This window comes from Natator depressus, chromosome 6, assembly GCF_965152275.1.
Source record: "Natator depressus isolate rNatDep1 chromosome 6, rNatDep2.hap1, whole genome shotgun sequence".
NCBI classification, from domain to species: Eukaryota; Metazoa; Chordata; order Testudines; family Cheloniidae; genus Natator; species Natator depressus.
In genome coordinates, this window is record NC_134239.1 from 117,286,204 (window position 1) to 117,304,119 (window position 17,916).

Consider the following 17,916-nt stretch of genomic DNA (forward strand, 5'->3'; position numbering starts at 1 on the left):
ACCTGGCATGAAGGGGGCAGGGCCCTGGGGTGTTTCTGTGGCAGTCCCAGTCCATGCACTGTGTCAGGGTTGGATGCAGCTTCACCACTGAGTCTGTGTCTGGGGTTCGGGGAGCTGTACCGTGATCTCCCATCTCTGTGCAGCCTGTGGCCTGTGCTCCCCAATACCATGCTGGAACCTCCACATTCACTTGACCAATAAAATTTGCAGGATTTTAAAATATTGTGTGCAGATTTTTTTTTTTTTGTGCAGAATGCCCTCAGGAGTAACTAATGGAGGCCAAAATAAAGGAGAAGACAGAGTAGCTGTCTTTCTAAATCACCTGAAAAGGCTGAGTTCCTCATCTCCCCTAGCCATGACCTCAGCTGTGCCTTTAAGGCAGAGCCCTGCACTGGAAGTGCTGCAGAGCTGCACTGCCCCAAGGGTGTTTGCACAAGAATTCTCTCTCCAGCTCCCTAGCTTGTTGGGGCATATTTTCGCTGCTGCATCCCTCGAGCAGGTGCATCATATGCCCCGGCTGGACTGCTCGGTGCATGAAGGCCTGGTGCATGAAGGCTCCTATGATGTCTCATTGGGCAGGTACTCTGGGGACGTCAGGGACTGTAATTACGCCAGGCTGCTCTGCCAGGTATGAGACAAGAGGAGACGACAGAAAGCAATACCTGTGCAGTGGCTAATGTACATGTAGGAAGTGGAGGGAGCACACCAGTCGACGCAGGTCTTCATCACATCACATTATTCTGTCCTGGCAGGATGCAGCACGGAGGAAGAAATAAGGAACAAGAGCAAGAGAGGAAATGTCCTGACCCACTGCCAGACGTGTGTGCGCACTTCTGTGCACTCACATAGCTTGTCCAAGGGGCATCCCCAGTTTGTACCAGCTGGAGAATCTGAATTGAGGCATATACACACAAACCTGATGCATTTCCCTTCATTCTTGAAGTTATTAAGACATTTTAAACTACAGTTTTTATGCAAAAAGCCATCAGGTCTAGTATTCAGGGTTGAAGCCGCTATGCCGAAAGCTAAAATCAGCAATTTCTTTATCAAAATATTTTTTGTACGTCAAGTCAGCGAACCATCTCCTGCTAAATACTAATCTCAGTGACAAAAAGGATCCCTCTCTCTTTATGTTACAGCTCTTTAAAGAAGAAAGGCTTGAGCTGCATGCTACCAAATGAATGATTTTGAGGGTGTTACAATAAAACAAAGCATAAATTACTAATTTGCTGTGCTGAAAAACATTAAGTGAATTTCATGTAGGCTTTGTTGTTCATTACTGAATATCATTTTTCTGCAATAATGGTGAGAGATCTTTACTTCCACCTCCTACATTTCGTAAATCCAGTATCTATGGTATGTGCTGTCTGACTGGAGAGACCTTTAACCACATTGAGTTAAAGAGAATTGGCTTTAATTACTGGAAGTGCCTTCGATTCTGCCATCACGGCTGACAGCTAATTCAATGAAACAGAGTTACATTTATTGTGTGGCATAGGGATTGGTAGACGGCATAAATCTAGTTTAAAGGATGATAAACTGTTACTCTGGTAATAAGCAAAATAGGGGATTTCCTCATGCTCTGAACTGATTAGCTGCAAGACTTTCAGGAGTTCTGGAAGAGGATCCCTTTCAGAGGCATTTGCATTATTGTCATTTATAATGACAATAAGATGGTGCAGTGCAGATCAAAGGGTGGAGAACACCATTTTTATCAGTTTGTCCTGCTATAAGCAGTTCACGCAGAAGGGAAAAGGAACTGCACGTCACCTGGCTCTTCCCTTCCACCTCTCCTTTGCTCACTGTCTTTGTAGGAGTCCTCTGAGCATCTCAAGGGGCTTTACATACATTAATTAAATTCTCACCATACCCTGCCCCACTCTGCAGGGAAACATTAGCTTCATTTTAGAAATGACAACATGCGAGGCAAGTGACTTGCTTGAGGTTGAACAGCAGGGTAGTGGCAGAACCAGGATCTCCGACTGTCACTTCTGTGCTTCAGCCGAGAGATCATGTGTTCCTCTTCCCTATGGGGTGCTCTATCCAAACAATATATATCAAGTCTAAATCTCTTGCATGACCTGGTGTGCCTCCTAGTCCACCTCTCCCACTTTGCTCACTGCCTTTGTGTGAGTCCGTCTGAGGATCTCACGGTGCTTTACGTATATGAATTCATTCATTCTCACCACCCCGCTTTCGCCTCCTGCAGCCATGTTGCTCAGTAGGTTTGGTGTCCCAGACAAGTATTTTCATTGGACTTACAGTAGGGATGCGCTAGACCCTTTGTGTTTAGGGGCAGGGCTTTGGAGCCGAGGTCCTCATCTTTGGAATTTGCTCCCCTTAGAAGCTCATGAGAGCCTGGATCTAGTGAGCTTCAGGGCAGGATGGAGGACCTAGTTATTTTGTTTAGCTCTGTTATGCTTTCGTTCTTGTTTTGTGCCTTAATTTTCTGTAATTAAGGTACCCGGCTGCTGTAGCAATAGGCATTATAGAAATGAGTAAATTGAGTGAATAATTCAAATTGATCCCTGTGATCTGCAAAGTCTGGGATTCTTTAATGAAAATACCCTGGTGTGCCATTAAGTTCTCTCTGTTACGATCTTCATTTTCCTCTACCGTCTGAGTGAAATAACTGCTGATCAAATAGCTAACAAACCAAATTCATCTCTGGTGTAAAATGAAGCTGGAGAAAATGAAGCAGAATACAGCTTAGTAATTTTACCATGTTACATTTGCAACTGCAAGAATAACCGGCAAGGGCAAGCAACCTTATGTCTAATTGTCATAAACTTTGCTGATAAGTCAGGCCACGCTGAGAGCTCTATTCCGTAATTTTCCAGTCACAAGTAGAACTTGATAGTGTAACTAGAATTGCTTTATATGCGGAAATGTACCACCAAACAGGTTTCAGTAAATGCAAGCTAATGAAATCAGGTGTCCACTCACATGGGGCAGATAGTAGTTCACCCTACTGCAGTTACATACAATTTGCGTCTGGCAAAGAATCTTATGTAAGTGGTGGTGTTAAATGCCGACCAAGTATTTCTAGATGCTCCCTTTAATAGTATGGTTTACTGTAGAACTCATAGAATTGCTTTAAACCTGAAGATTAAGTAACGTATTTTGAAGAAAATGTTATGCCAGAAGAAAGGTAATGACTTTACACTTAAATGTTGATTCTGGGAACTGATCAAAAATAATTTGGTTCAACCCAAAGGGCTCGGTGATTAAAATATAATAAGGAGCTGAATTCCTAGGTGTGATTGATCCCTGTTGAATGAAAGCAGTTTTGGTAGCCCAGGCAGTATGAATATATGACAGTTGTACTTCATCTACACTAGTGATCTTACCCCACATGTAATCAGATAAATTGTCTATTTTAATGTGATGTATGTCAGTTTTTATATGTGTTCATCATATAATCCCACTACAGCCCTGTTGTTTGTTTATTGGATTTTTTATTTTACCAGAAGCCCAGACCTTCAGTTATTAAGCTTCCTTTAAACAGGGTCACATGTTATCTTTTAAGGCATTATTTCTTCCTAGTGGAATTAGAAACTGAATATTACCAAATATCAGACATGAACATCAGGGAAAGCTCGCCATAGCAAGTTGCATATAATTCATTGGTTTTAGTAAGGTATTTGAAAATTGGGAATGATTTTTTTCCACCCCATATTGCAGCTGTATTCTGAGGTTTAAAGAGATAACAAATTGATTCTTCTAGCAAATAGCATGAGGCGAATCCTAGGAGGTGCCGATCAATTACAACTCCCAGTGAAGTCAGTGCTCAGCGGCTTTCGGATTTATGCAAGTACGCTTTAGAATTGCGGTATTAGGAATCCATCCATCAGCCCTATTAACATTTTGAATTTACTTGATGTTATGCTGAGCGAATGTTGCTGTGGAATTGAATTGTCATCCTCTGGTCAGATCTAATATAAACCTTTTCCTCTTCCTGGTGGTTCCTTATTGTTGCTTGTTTCTTTGAATAGGTTTTATTTACTGTGATAGACCCAGGCCAGTTGGGTACAGCAGAGTAGCAGAAGGCAGATATACTGGCCACTGGATTAACAGTTTTCTGTTCCCTGACTGACCAGAGCAGGGGCTGCTCCAGGCTAATGAGAACACCTGACTCCAATTAACCTGCAAAGAGTCAGGTGAGGCCATTAAGCTAATGTGACCACCTGACTCTATTTAAGGCCCCTCTGATACTATAAAAGGGCTCACTCCAGTCAGGCAGAGAGGAGCCAGAGGAGAGGAAGTGCGGCTGAAGGGCTGGTTACTGAAGACACCCTCAAGTCATTGGTAAGGGGGCCCTAAGGTAAGGGTGAAGAAGGGAGAAGCAGGAGAGCTGTGGGGAAGTGGCCCAGGGAAATGGAGCAACTCTGGCGGTAAAAGGTTGGCTGCCAACAGCTGCTACCATTAGGGTCCCTGGGCCGGAACCCGCCCAGGTTCCCCGCAACCCACCACTACAGAAACACCTCCTGGGAGGGGAAAACAGGCCCCTGTCAGGACAGGAGGCTAAACTGTTTTGTCATGAGGCCGTAGGAGCAGCAGAGACTGTGGGAATTCTCTCACCAACTTCCATTGCTGGCTTATGATGAAAAGGGCTCAGTAGACTGTATCCCTGGCCCTAGAGAGAGAGAGGCTACGTGGAGGGTTGCAGTGAGCCTCTGAAGCTAGCATAAACCTCCTGGATGTGTGGGACCCACGGGGACAAGGTTGGAGCTGTGCCACGTTATATTTTGTATTTTAATAATTATTTACAAAAAAAGCTTTACCAGTGTTCAGCTGGCTTTCTGCACATGTTCCATACCATTGTTGCTTTTTCTCTCCATTGGCCATTTTTGAACCCATTGCTGTTTTTTCCAAAGTGCTTGAAATGACCTTTCTCATTGTGTCATTTTATGTAGTACCATGCAGCAGGTAGGCCCAGGTTTTCCAAAGGAGCTCAGGGCCAGACTTTCAAGTGTTCAGTGACCACAATTATGGCCAGATTTTCAAATGAGCTCTGCTCCCATTTGGGTACCAAAATAACAGTTGGATTTTCAGCTGAGCGCTTCGTTGAAAATTTAGCCAAGAGGGTCCAGTTATACTTCCACTGTAGTCAGTGGCAAAACATCCATTGACTTCAAGACCTACAGGCCCAGACCCCACTATGTTTTCTAGGGCTTAAGACAGAAAGTCAAAAATATATGAATGAACCAATCAAAGCATTTCATTTCTTATATTACATGTTTTCTCCTATATTTATTTTTGATTATTTAGAGTTGGCCAGTTTCTTCATGCTTTAGTGTAAATTCATAGATTTTAAGCTTAGAAGGGACCTTAAACTAATCTAGTGTAACCTGTGACATAACACAGGCCATGATCATGGCTAAAATATTTAGACACACTAGACTAAATCCTGAGATGGGATAAATTTGTGCAACACCCAGCAATATAATTTTAGGCTTTGCAGGTGGTCAGTTAGGAGTCATCCTAAATTACCAGCAAATACTGTATCTTCCAGCAGTATAGCTCGTGGTGCAGAATTTACTATGTTACATGTAATTGCTCTTCTTCATCAACGTTTTACTGGCACATACCCAGGTTCGGTATTTTATGATTTCACTTTGCAGCCAAAGATTCAGGATAATATTGCATTAACTGCCTAGAAACATGGACTCTGCAGCTCTTCTCAGCCATTTAGATAATGACAGCCCTCCTGTAAACGCCGCCCAGGTCCTTGATGAATAGAGCATTTGTTAGAGAATTGTTTACATTTTAATATTTTATCAGTGGGGAGATGCAGAGCTTTAACACAAATTAAATCTTAATTCATGCAGTTTCCTCTCAATGTGTTAGGTTTGGAAAAGATTTTCTAGGCATTGTAGTCTGTAGATAACTTTTTACATTTTTAAATTGAGTCCAAATACATTGCTCCAGCAGCATTCAGCCATATAGTGCTGTTAACAGGATATTATGTATTTTGACACCTGACGCCCTTTTGCTGAAAGTTGGTCTTTGGCTGATTAAAACAACTGAAAGGAAACATCTGAGAAAATCCATCTGAAGGTGGGTGAAACTAGGCATGCGCCCTGTGGAGTATTTCCTGTATGAATAAACAGCTGTTATAGAACAACAAACAAACTGTCTGGTGGTTTGTATCATTCCCTGATTTTGGCCCATGTACCATTCTCAGCGCACAACACAAATAACAGGGTTGTATGCTTATGAGATTCATGGGAACAAAGTACCTATATCCCACAGTCTACTGCAGCATCAGGCTGTACTCCCTTCCGTATATGGGGCGATGGCTGATGAATTTGCACTGTTGTGGATCCAGCAGCATCACACGAACCCCTTGTGAATCCAGTCTCTGAGCCACCATAAGTCTGTGACCCATTCTGAGCAGAAAGTGCGAACTCACTGTCCCCAATCTTCAGGCTTCCAGCCTTAACTGAGACCTGTCCTGGCTCTCCTTAGACCATGTCCAGCCACTCATATCTGTCTCCCTTTTGCTCCTGTCCTGGGAGGTGTTTATCTTGGTAGTCATAATTTCAGAAGGAAGATTGGGCCTTTTTATCTGTTTTCCCTTTCTACATAATTTTTACCAGGAGATTTTTTCCCCCCGTATCTGCCTAGACTTCTTCCCATAGGTCCTATCCGGCTCTCACATCTACTAGGATATTTCTCTGCTCAGTTTCTGTTGCCAGTTTAAGATGGAGACATATATATGGGGTGTGTGTGTGTGTGTGTATATATATATATATATATGTATATATATATATAGACATATATAGACATATAGACATGTGCAGGGCTCTGAAAGTCTGCTTAACTGGAACCTTTGTGAACCTTCTGTGAACCTCTTTGCAGGCCCCATGCAAGTTGATAAGTCTTGTAGCTTTGTTCTTTGTTGGGGAGGTCAGAGTATTTACTGCAGAATCTTACAAATTGGCAGTTAGCCAATCAAGCATGGCTGTGCTGAAAATCTGGCCCCAAACCTTGCATGTTTCTAACCAGTTTCAAAAATGCTGTCATTACCAATTGGACGTCTAGTTAGATATGAAGGAGTCTGGGAAATATGCTTCCTTGTGAAAAAAATTTTAAATGTAACCCGAGGTCTGAGTTCTCCCAGAACACATTTTCCAAGAAAATGACCTTGTTATGTATACTTAGAACTCCTCAGGCTTAATCCAACAGATAATTTAGAATTTATACCAGATAGTTCCCTTCTAAAAACTCCGAGTGAGTAGGGCTTTGTCTACCTTCAAAGATAGTATTGATTTATCTGTTAAAACTAGTTAAAACAATGCAACCATCCCTATTGTGTGCACAGGTGTATTGTTGTAAAAGTGCTTTACACTGGTGTAACTTTTCCCACATGGGACGGGGCATAACTATAGTGGTACAAAGCATCTTCATGTCAGTGAAACTACGTCCAGGCCAGGGGGTCTACCTCAGCAGTGCACGTAGGGCGGTACATTACGGGCTCTCCTGGGAACCGCAGTGGGGAAATGAGCAGAACATGGGGTCACTGGGCGGCCCCATGCCAGCAGCCCCTCTGGTGTGGCTGCTGTACTGCCCCCAGCCTTGCCCCCAGCCCTGTCCTCCAGCGGGGCTGCTGTACAGATGGAGGAGACCCTGCGTGGAAGGGCTGGGGTGATACAGCCATGCCGGAAGAGCTGCGGGCGTGGGACCGTGCTCCTTTCACCGCTGCGGTTCCGAAGGTGCAGCGGGAGGAGGACAGAGGGCCCCCCTCCCTAGATAAGGGGGGTGGATCATGGGGAGGGGACAGGGAGGGCATGGGGCCCCTGGGCTAGGGGCGAGGCAGGGAGGAGTCACATGGGGGGTCATGTGAGGAGGTCACGTGCCCCCCCCAGTGCCCTCCCGTACCTGTAAGAAATGGATTCCACTTGCACCACTGGTCTACCTGTGTAACTATTGCAGTAAAAAAAAAATCACAATTCTAACTGATAGAGCTAGACTGATACAATTTTCAAGTGCAGACCCAATCTCAGTCTTTCTTTTAGTCCAAAAATCAACGTAACGGTAGTAACCACATGAACATCCAGGGCCTGATTCTCTTTTGCCTTTTGCTTTGTGTAGTCATTTACACTAGTAAAAAGTGCATGTAAAAAGCTACCCATTTTGGTTTGGTAGCTTTCACATTTTCACCCACTTTAAGGCCCCTTTTACACTATCAGAGCAGTGGAATGAGGCTTTAGTGATAATGGGAATCAGAGCCATAGTGATTTACATCCACTTTGCACTGGTGTAATGTCTACATAAGGTGAAAGACAGTGGTGCATCAGGCCCTAGCATGTTGGTGCTACAGGATCCTTTCCTTAAGGCTTGTCAAAAATTATTCCAGAATAAGATAGGGTATGAATTTACAGCACAGTAGCTATTTCTGAATAACTCCATGCATAGGTCAGGTCTACTCTATAGGGCTAGATGGACCTAAGTTACACAACTCCAGCTATGTGAATAACGTAGCTGGAGTTGACGTATCTTTGGTTGACTTATTGCGGTGTCTACACCACACTGGGTCAACGGGAGCAACTCTCCCGTCGACTTACCTTATGCTTCTTGTTCCAGTGGAGTACTGGAGTTGACGGGAGAGCAATTGGCAGTCGATTTAGCAGGTCTTCACTAGACCCACTAAATCGACCCCCGGTGGATCGATGGCCACATGTCAATCCCCCGGTAAGTGGAAACAAGCCCATAGGCACTCTTATTCCAGATTAAAAGTACCTTTTTCTGTACATTTTTTTTAGGTACCTCTTTTAGTTCATTCAATTTTCCAAGTGGATTAAGCTAATTCAGAAAAAGGCATTCTCATTTCAGAATAAGAGTGTGCACACATGGATTTATCCCTGGACAGCTATTCCTGAATAACTCCATATGTGGATAAGTCCTTAAAAGAGTCTTGGTCAGAGTCTAACTGTGGAGACAGATTTTAAAAATGTATACCCTACAGATCTCTCAAAACAGCCATTTTGCAACACCAGCCCATGGCTATATCTGTACATGCATACCTGCCTAAATACCTAAATTGCAATATGTGCGTGCATATTTGCTTGCATAACTTAGATACATGCTGTTCATTCAACTATATTTGAAAATCTGACTTTTAATTTCAACTAGCTAAATTATCCTTTGCAGTTATCTGAAAGGAGAGTGAAAGAGAAATATATGAATATTTGCCATCATTTACTAGTAGCCATCAGTGAGCTGGGGATAAAATATAATATGTGATTAGTGTCTGAGTGTTCCCTGATGGGGAAAACTCTATTGTGTTACAGGATTTTATTTTGTTTTCACTCATTACATTTGTTAACAAATTTGGCTGATTTAACAAGTGTCGCAGCTTTCAAATATTTGGAAAAAGTTCAGAAGAGTCTTGAACTATTTGTTCTTGTTTTCATGCTGTCTGAACACAGCATAATATCACCATGCTTTCGCTGTGCCATGGAAGCTAATGCTCCTATTTATCTTTGTGTTCAAAGAAACATACAGCGTCCGTAAAGTACAAAATGTCAGTGTTACCTTTTGTGTCTGTCCTTTAAATCCTTCCCCACTTCAAGTTACCACGCTGCCATTTGACTCAAAAGGCAACTGACTCGTGAATAAATGAATTGCTCTGGATGATTGTAGTGGCTCAGCATCTATTTGATGATCCCACTGCTGTTTGTTATTTAACAGAACAGCAACAAACATCATGAAAATCTGTTCATTTCTCTGAAGGATGATTCATTTATAAAAGAATTGTGGTACATTGTTTAACACTAAGTATTACACAAGGGTTGCATGTAAATATCATCTTTTAACCTTTTATCTTTAATTTGCTGGGTAATATTACCTTGCATTTAGAAAGAAAAGAAACATTTCCCTTACATTGTGGGAGGAGAATGATAAGAGACAACTCAACGATATTGCTTATTTTCAACAGCAGGCTGTAGTTGCTCAAAGCTAAACTCCAATTTTTCCAAGTGCACATCACAAAGAAAAAATAACTGATGCATTGTTGTACATGTTTCAAAAAGTGGTCTATTTTCAATAAATTATATAACTCTGCTGTGTGTATGAAACAGAACTGCGTTTATGAACAAGGACAATTAACTACAGAAAGGCATTCTAAAATCAGTACATTAGATAAGTGATAAATTACTCATAAATGCTCTGCAATAAGCATTTAAACTTTATGCCATCTCATTTTGTAAAATGCATTAGCTGGATTATGTATTCCATATTCACCCTCATTTTTAAAAAAATCCTTTGAAAACCAGACTAAGAAAGAAAGCCTTTATAATCTTCATTAGAAGAGACAATTCCAAGATATAGACATTTTTTATTGAATGTAAAATAGAGATGAATAAAACCAAGACAAGCATCAGCAATTTTTACTTTACTCCAAATAGAAATTCCTATTCATGTTTTGCAAACCTCCAAAGATCTAGTGAATAATATTATGCACATACAATACCATAGACAATACACAGAAATAAAACCCCAGACCACATGGAACAATGAGATCAGTTTGATCAGCTAGATTGTTAATTTGGTTAATGTATGTAGTTCCCAAAACAAAGCTGCAAAGTATACTTAGAAAATATTGCAAATATTTGAGAGTGTGGGCGATAAGAAATATTATACATGTACTATCATTCTTCCCTTGGGAAAATAAAGTCTCCAAGCTATAAAATAAACCTTCACCGGGGCCCAATCCAAGGGCTATTGAAATCAATGGAGAGAGTGCTAAGAAACCTCTTTCTTAGATGCCTGGCTGGTGTGTCTTGCTCACATGCTCAGGGTCAAACTGATCGCCGAATTTGGGGGTCAATAAGGAATTTCCCCCCAGGTCAGATTGGCAGAGGCCTTGCGTTTTTTTCGCTTTCCTCTGCAGCAAGGGGCACGGGTATCGTCTGGGCATATTTCACCTCTTCATTTTCCTGCCACGGCAAGGGCCCCGGGCATTGGTGGCACCTCGCTCTTTCCTGGTCTTGGCCTGTGGCTCACAACAGTTCACTCTCCTGAGGACTGAAATGCTTTTGTTTAACTAAAGTAATTGGGCTCAATATAGGGATATCTGGGTGAAATGTAATCACCTGTGATCGACAGGTGTTCAGTTCTAGATGATCTAATGGTCCCATCTGGCCTTAATCTCTATGAAAAGACTTTACTGGGTTTTGAATTAGACACCAAGTCCCTTATACTTTGTTTCCTTTTAAGGGTCCTAAAAATGTTTGTAACTTTTGTTAAAATCAAGGTGAGCATTTTGTAAGAAATGAGGAGGATACTTCTGAACGCCACCCTCATTTTATACATTCACTTTTTCTACAGTGGCTGCTTCAGGTAATTTGGGTATCAGGCACAGTCCAAATCTTGGACCTCACTCAGCATATTGCTAGAAAAGCAATTAGGCAAGAGAAGGGAATTTTGGCTACTCAAAGTGGGTGTCTTCCCAACTGTTAACCACTGTCAAAACAGCTATTTTAGGGCTCAAACTTGCCAATAATTATGCATATAACTTGCCACATATGAGTTAAGTTATTCATGTGTGCAAATATCCTTTTAGAGATGGGGTGGCCAGCACTGCAGATCTACACTTCAGATCTGCCACTTCTCTGGTTTACAGTAAATATGAGGAAAGGTTTTAATCTTGAGATATTTGTCATGACACTTGGTTCTAGCTGTGACATTGAACCATGTGTCTTTTCTTTTATGCAAAACTGGACTGTCACATTCCGGGGTACGATCCAGATCAGGGTGCGCTTGTGTCACTGCCTGCCCCATAACCTTGGGTGCCTCACAATGCTTTGCTGTTGTAGTTCCCAGCCCGGGATGTTCACAAACAGTCAAACAGCATGCAGGTCACAGTCTGGGTGTCTGTGTATAGGTGCAGCCCTGGTCCAGCATGCTTTGTATTTCTGTGCAAATTTGCTCTTATACCTTGCCAGTGGTGTGGTAGGACCTGCTGGGGTGGCTGTAATCCTGCAGTAATGGTCATATAAGTCAGCAAGTGAGTCTTCCCTGGTTTGCTAGAAAACACTTGTCTATGTTCTTGCAGCACAGATAACACCTGTGCCTTTTCAACTGGTGTTAACTCACCACAGAGATCGATGCTTTCCATGGGTGAGTCAGGCTGACGTTCAGTGAGGTGATGTGACTCAGTTTCCCTTTCTACACAACAGCTTGTGTTGACCATAGCTTGCCTGCCGTGATAAGCTTTAAATCTGTTTACATGCACTAGCTGTGGGACACGATTACCATGCGACCTTTTAACATGATCTGTATCTTCATTCACCTCTTCTGTCACCGCAAAAGGTCCTTCCCAAGAATTCTGCATTTTAGTGCTTAGCACTAACCTCAGATCCTCCATTTCGAAAGAGCATTTACAAGTATGTTGGCCATACCGCACCTTTTGCTTGGACTGTTCCTGAGGTTAGTCTGATCCATTTCCATTAAGTCCATTAACTTCTATAACAGTGTACCCTTCTCAGGAGTCTCAGATAAGATCCCTCACTTCTCTTCCATATAGAAGATCAAATGGGGCAAACCCTGCCGACTCTTGGGGCACTTTCCTATAAGCGAATAGCAAATAGGGTAACAATCCATCAGTGACATTGTCCCAGACTCCGGTTCTCCTATTTGATTCTGAGCCTAGATTTTAGAATTCCATTGAACCTCTCCAACAGACCATTTGTCTCTGGGTGATATGGGATGGCTTTTAGTTGTTTTGCCCCACACAACTTCCATAACTCGCTGAATAGCTGAGACCTGAAATTTGACCCACAGTCAGGTAAAATCTCCTTAGGGAAATCCAATCTGCTAAAAATAGCGAAAATTGCTTTTGCGGCAGAATCAGCTTCAGACTAGTGAAGAGTTGTCACCCCAGAATGTGATATCTACCTATCATTTCACTTTGCAACATCCGAATAAAATGAATAGTTTGAGCCACTACCTTCCTAATAGCTTTGGCCAGACCTAGCTTTGGAGTCATGGATTTTATATACACTAGTATCTGTAAATGTTCAGATATTTAGTTTTGTCTTAATCTAGATGGTAAAGTCTTCAAGGCAGGAATGAGGTCTTAATATATGTTTCTACAGTGCCAATCCCAGTGGGCCTCTGATCCTGATTGGGCTTTTGAACAATACTGTAACATCAATAATTAATAATATTTCATCTAGAAAAATCACTTAATCTAATTGTTAGCAGCACTGGTCAAATGGCAGAAAATCAGATTGTCAAATACAACTAAATATAAGTACAATGTTCAGTTCACTAAGATTTGTGGGGTCAGTTTGTTTGTTGTTTGCAATTTTTCATTGCAATGACCGTTGGACATCCTTGAGAATGTTCACAAATTCCCAATATTTCACAAATTTTAGAGCAGATGATTGTGCAGCTGAAAACATAAAACACGAGCTCATTACAAATTATTTACCATTTGTTATTCTCCTGTTTAAAAATAAAATGTCATTCAGTTAGGGAGTAAAAACAGATGCCCAACTGCACAACACAATTCGAAAATATTTAATGCAAACAGTCATGGACAACAAGTAGTTAGAAAATTATTTGTCAGAACTATTCAGTGAATGCAAATGAACAAGTTCATTCACAGGAATCAGGGTCTATTTGTGAATGATTTGCTAGCCAAAAAGGGAGTTGATTTTTTTAGCAAATGTTATTCTTAATTAATAGTTTGATTGGCTCTAATCGTTAGATACTTCAGTGAGGCCCAGATTCAGCAAAGCACTTATTAGCACATGGATAGCTGTAGCATGTGCTTAAGAGTAAAATTTTCAAAAACTGCCCCCCCATCCAGTTTTTAAAAGGAGCTTAATAAGTCTCATTTTCAAAAGTGACTGTCAAGCTTCCTTCCTCACTCTGAACTCTAGGGTATAGATGTGGGGACCTGCATGAAAGACCCCCTAAGCTTATTCTTACCAGCTTAGGTTAAAAACTTCCCCAAGGTACAAACTTTGCCTTGTCCTTGAACCGTATGCTGCCACCACCAAGCGTTTTAAACAAAGAACAGGGAAAGAGCCCACTTGGAGACGTCTTCTCCCAAAATATCCCCCCAAGCCCTACACCCCCTTTCCTGGGGAAGGCTTGATAAGAATCCTCACCAATTGGTACAGGTGAACACAGACCCAAACCCTTAGATCTTAAGAACAATGAAAAATCAATCAGGTTCTTAAAAGAAGAATTTTAATTAAAGGAAGGGCAAAAGAATCACTTCTGTAAAATCAGGATGGTAAATACCTTACAGGGTAATCAGATTCAAAACATAGAGAATCCCTCTAGGCAAAACCTTAAGTTACAAAAGACACAAAAACAGGAATATACATTCCATCCAACACAGCTTATTTTACCAGCCATTAAACAAAAGAAAATCTAACGCATTTTTTAGCTAGATTACTTATAGATTACTTACTAACTTTACAGGAGTTGTAAGGCTGCATTCCTGATCTGTTCCCGGCAAAAGCATCACACAGACAGCCCAAAACCTTTGTTCACCCCTCCCTCTAGATTTGAAAGTATCTCGTACCCTCATTGGTCATTTTGGGTCAGGTGCCAGCGAGGTTACCTTAGCTTCTTAACCCTTTACAGGTGAAAGGGTTTTGCCTCTGGCCAGGAGGGATTTTATAGCACTGTATACAGAAAGGTGGTTACCCTTCCCTTTATATTTATGACATGCCACCCCAAATCACAGATAGGGTGAAACACTGGCTGTGATTTCTTCCTGGAGCTCTAGGAGAAAACAGAGTTAATAAGACACATGCACCTGTAAATATACTACAAACTGTATAAAGACTAACAATATTTTCCACATCTCAAGGACGATTTTAACCAGTTGATTCTGGGAAACTTTCACGGGAGAGTGCATCAGCGACTTCGTTAGAAGCTCCTGAGATGTGTTGGATGTCGAAATCAAAATCTTGGAGAGCTAAACTCCACCAAATAAGTTTTTTGTTATTTCCCTTGGCGGTATGAAGCCACTGTAGCGCAGCATGGTCGGTTTGCAGGTGGAAACGCCGTCCCCAAACGTATGGGCGTAGCTTTTCCAGAGCGTAGACAATGGCGTAACATTCCTTTTCACTGATTGACCAGTGGCTTTCCTTCTCAGACAGCTTCTTGCTGAGAAACACGACAGGATGGAATTCTTGATTCCGTCCTGCCTGCATTAAGTCTGCTCCCACACCACGCTCGGACACATCTGTGGTTACTAGGAACGGTTTGTCAAAGTCTGGGGCTCTTAGCACAGGGTCAGACATGAGTGTCGCTTTAAGCTGGTTAAAGGCCTTCTGACACTCTTCAGTCCACTGAACTGCATTTGGCTGTTTCTTTTTGGTTAGGTGTTTCAGTGGGGCGGCGATTTGGCTGTACCGCGGTACAAATCGCCTGTAATATCCGGCCAAGCCTAAGAAGGATTGGACCTGTTTCTTTGACTTTGGGACAGGCCACTTTTGGATAGCATCCACTTTGGCCTGTAAGGGGTTGATAGTTCCTTGACCCATTTCGTGTCCAAGGTAAGTCACTCTGTTTAGGCCTATTTGACACTTCTTAGCCTTAACAATTAGTCCTGCCTCCCTTATGCCCTCAAAGACTTTTTGTAGATGTTCCAGGTGTTCTGCCCAGAAATCTGAAAATATGGCCACATCGTCAAGGTAGGCGACTGCATATTCTCCCAATCTGCTAGGAAACCATCTACAAGTTTTTGGAAGGTGGCAGGTGCATTCCGCAGCCCGAAAGGGAGCACATTAAATTCATACAGCCTGACATGTGTGATGACGGCTGACCTTTCCTTGGCGGATTCATGTAGCGGTACCTGCCAGTACCCCTTGGTTAAGTCCAAGGTAGAGATGAACTGGGCCCATCCCAGTTTCTCTAATAGTTCATCTGTGTGTGGCATTGGATAGTTGTCTGGGCAAGTTACAGCATTTAGCTTACGGTAGCCCACGCAAAAACGTATCTCCCCATCTGGTTTGGGAACTAGAACCACTGAAGATGCCCATGCACTGCGGGAGGGGCAGATTACACCCATCTGTAGCATATCCTGGATCTCCCGTTCTATAGCAGTTTTAGCTTGAGGAGACACCCGGTAAGGTTGGACTTTAATTGGGTGAGCATTACCTGTGTCAATGGAGTGGTATGCCCGTTCAGTCAGTCCTGCGGTGGCTGAGAACGTCGGCGTGTAGCTAGTGCACAGCTCCTTGATCTGCTGTCGCTGCATACGCCCAAGGGTCATGGAGAGGTTCACCTCTTCCACGCCACCAGCACTTTTCCCTTCGTAGTAGACACCTTCAGGCCACTCAGCATCATCTCCTCCCTGGGCTATAAACTAACAAACCTTTAATTCTCTGGAATAAAAGGGCTTTAGAGAATATGGTACACCTTAGGCTTTCAGTTGGAGGTGGGGAATGCTATGAGATAATTAACAGCTCCCAGGCGCTCTTGGACCATGAATGGCCCTTCCCACGACGCTTCCATTTTATGGGCCTGGAGCGCCTTTAAGACCATGACCTGGTCCCCTACTTTGAAGGACTGCTCTCTGGCATGTTTATCATACCAGGCTTTTTGCTCCATTTGAGCATCCTTTAGGTTTTCTTTAGCAAGGGCTAAAGAGGTTTGGAGGGTGTTTTGTAGGTTGGTTACAAAGTCCAGAATGTTAGTTCCTGGAGAAGGTGTAAACCCCTCCTATTGCTGCTTCACCAACATTAATGGCCCCTTAACCTCACGGCCATATACAAGTTCAAATGGTGAAAACCCTAAACTGGGATGGGGTACAGCTCTGTAGGCAAAGAGCAACTGCTGCAACACTAGGTCCCAATCATTGGAGTGCTCATTTATGAATTTACTTATCATGGCCCCCAAAGTTCCATTAAACTTCTCCACCAGGCCATTTGTTTGATGATGGTAAGGGGTAGCAACCAAGTGATTCACCCCATGAGCTTCCCAAAGGCTTTCCATAGTTCCTGCCAGGAAATTAGTTCCTGCATCTGTGAGGATGTCGGAGGGCCAACCTACCCTGGCAAAAATGTCTGTTAGTGCCTGGCACTAGTGTTGCTTAGAGCTACTGCTTCCGGCCATTGGGTGACAAAATCCATGAAAGTCAGTATGTACTGCTTTCCTCTGGGTGTCTTTTTCGGAAAAGGACCCAGAATATCCACAGCTACTCACTGAAATGGAAACTCAATGATGGGGAGTGGCTGGAGAAGGGCTTTGACCTGGTCTTGGGGTTTTCCCACTCTTTAGCACACCTCACAAGACCGGACATAGGTAGAAACATTCTTGCCAATTCCCTCCCAGTGGAACGACTTTCCCAAATGGTCGTTCGTTCTGTTCACCCCAGCATGGCCGCTAGGATGATCATGGGCTAAGCTTAATAGCTTTACCCAGTACTTAGTTGGAACTACCAACTGTCTCTGAGGATGCCAGTCTTCCTGGTGTCCACCAGGAAGAGTTTCCTTATATAAAAGTTTCTACAAGAAACCTGGATCGATTAGAAGAGCTGAGAGGTGGTGGGTTGCTCCGTGCTGTCATCCAAGCTCTCTGGAGGCTTTCATCTGCTTCCTGTTCGGTCTGGAACTGTTCCCTAGATGCTGGAGACATCAGTTCCTCATTGGATTGTGGACCTGGGCTTGGTCCCTCTGGAAGCGATGCAGGTGATGGGGCTGTTTCCATGGACTGTGAACCACTCTCCGCTGGTGCACTATGTTGGGGTTCAGGCTCCGGCTGAGCCTCTTGAATAGGGTTATCTGCTGCTGCCAGTGCAGGTTCAGTGGGGCCCTCTGGTGTTGGGGTTGCAAGTACTGGATTCAGTGCTGGTGACGGTTCTGGTGCTGGTTGTTCTGCCAGTTCCGGTTCTGAGACTGGCTCTGTCTGGGTCTCTGTGACTGGATCCTACTGCTGTTG

The 17,916-nt window shown here is 43.0% G+C and overlaps 1 protein-coding gene across 1 annotated transcript in view; it reads left to right on the forward strand.

The window, feature by feature from the left end:
- The window catches only part of KCNH5 (potassium voltage-gated channel subfamily H member 5), a 238,882-nt gene that overhangs the window by 175,067 nt on the left and 45,899 nt on the right, over window positions 1-17,916 (forward strand). The window lies entirely within an intron of this gene.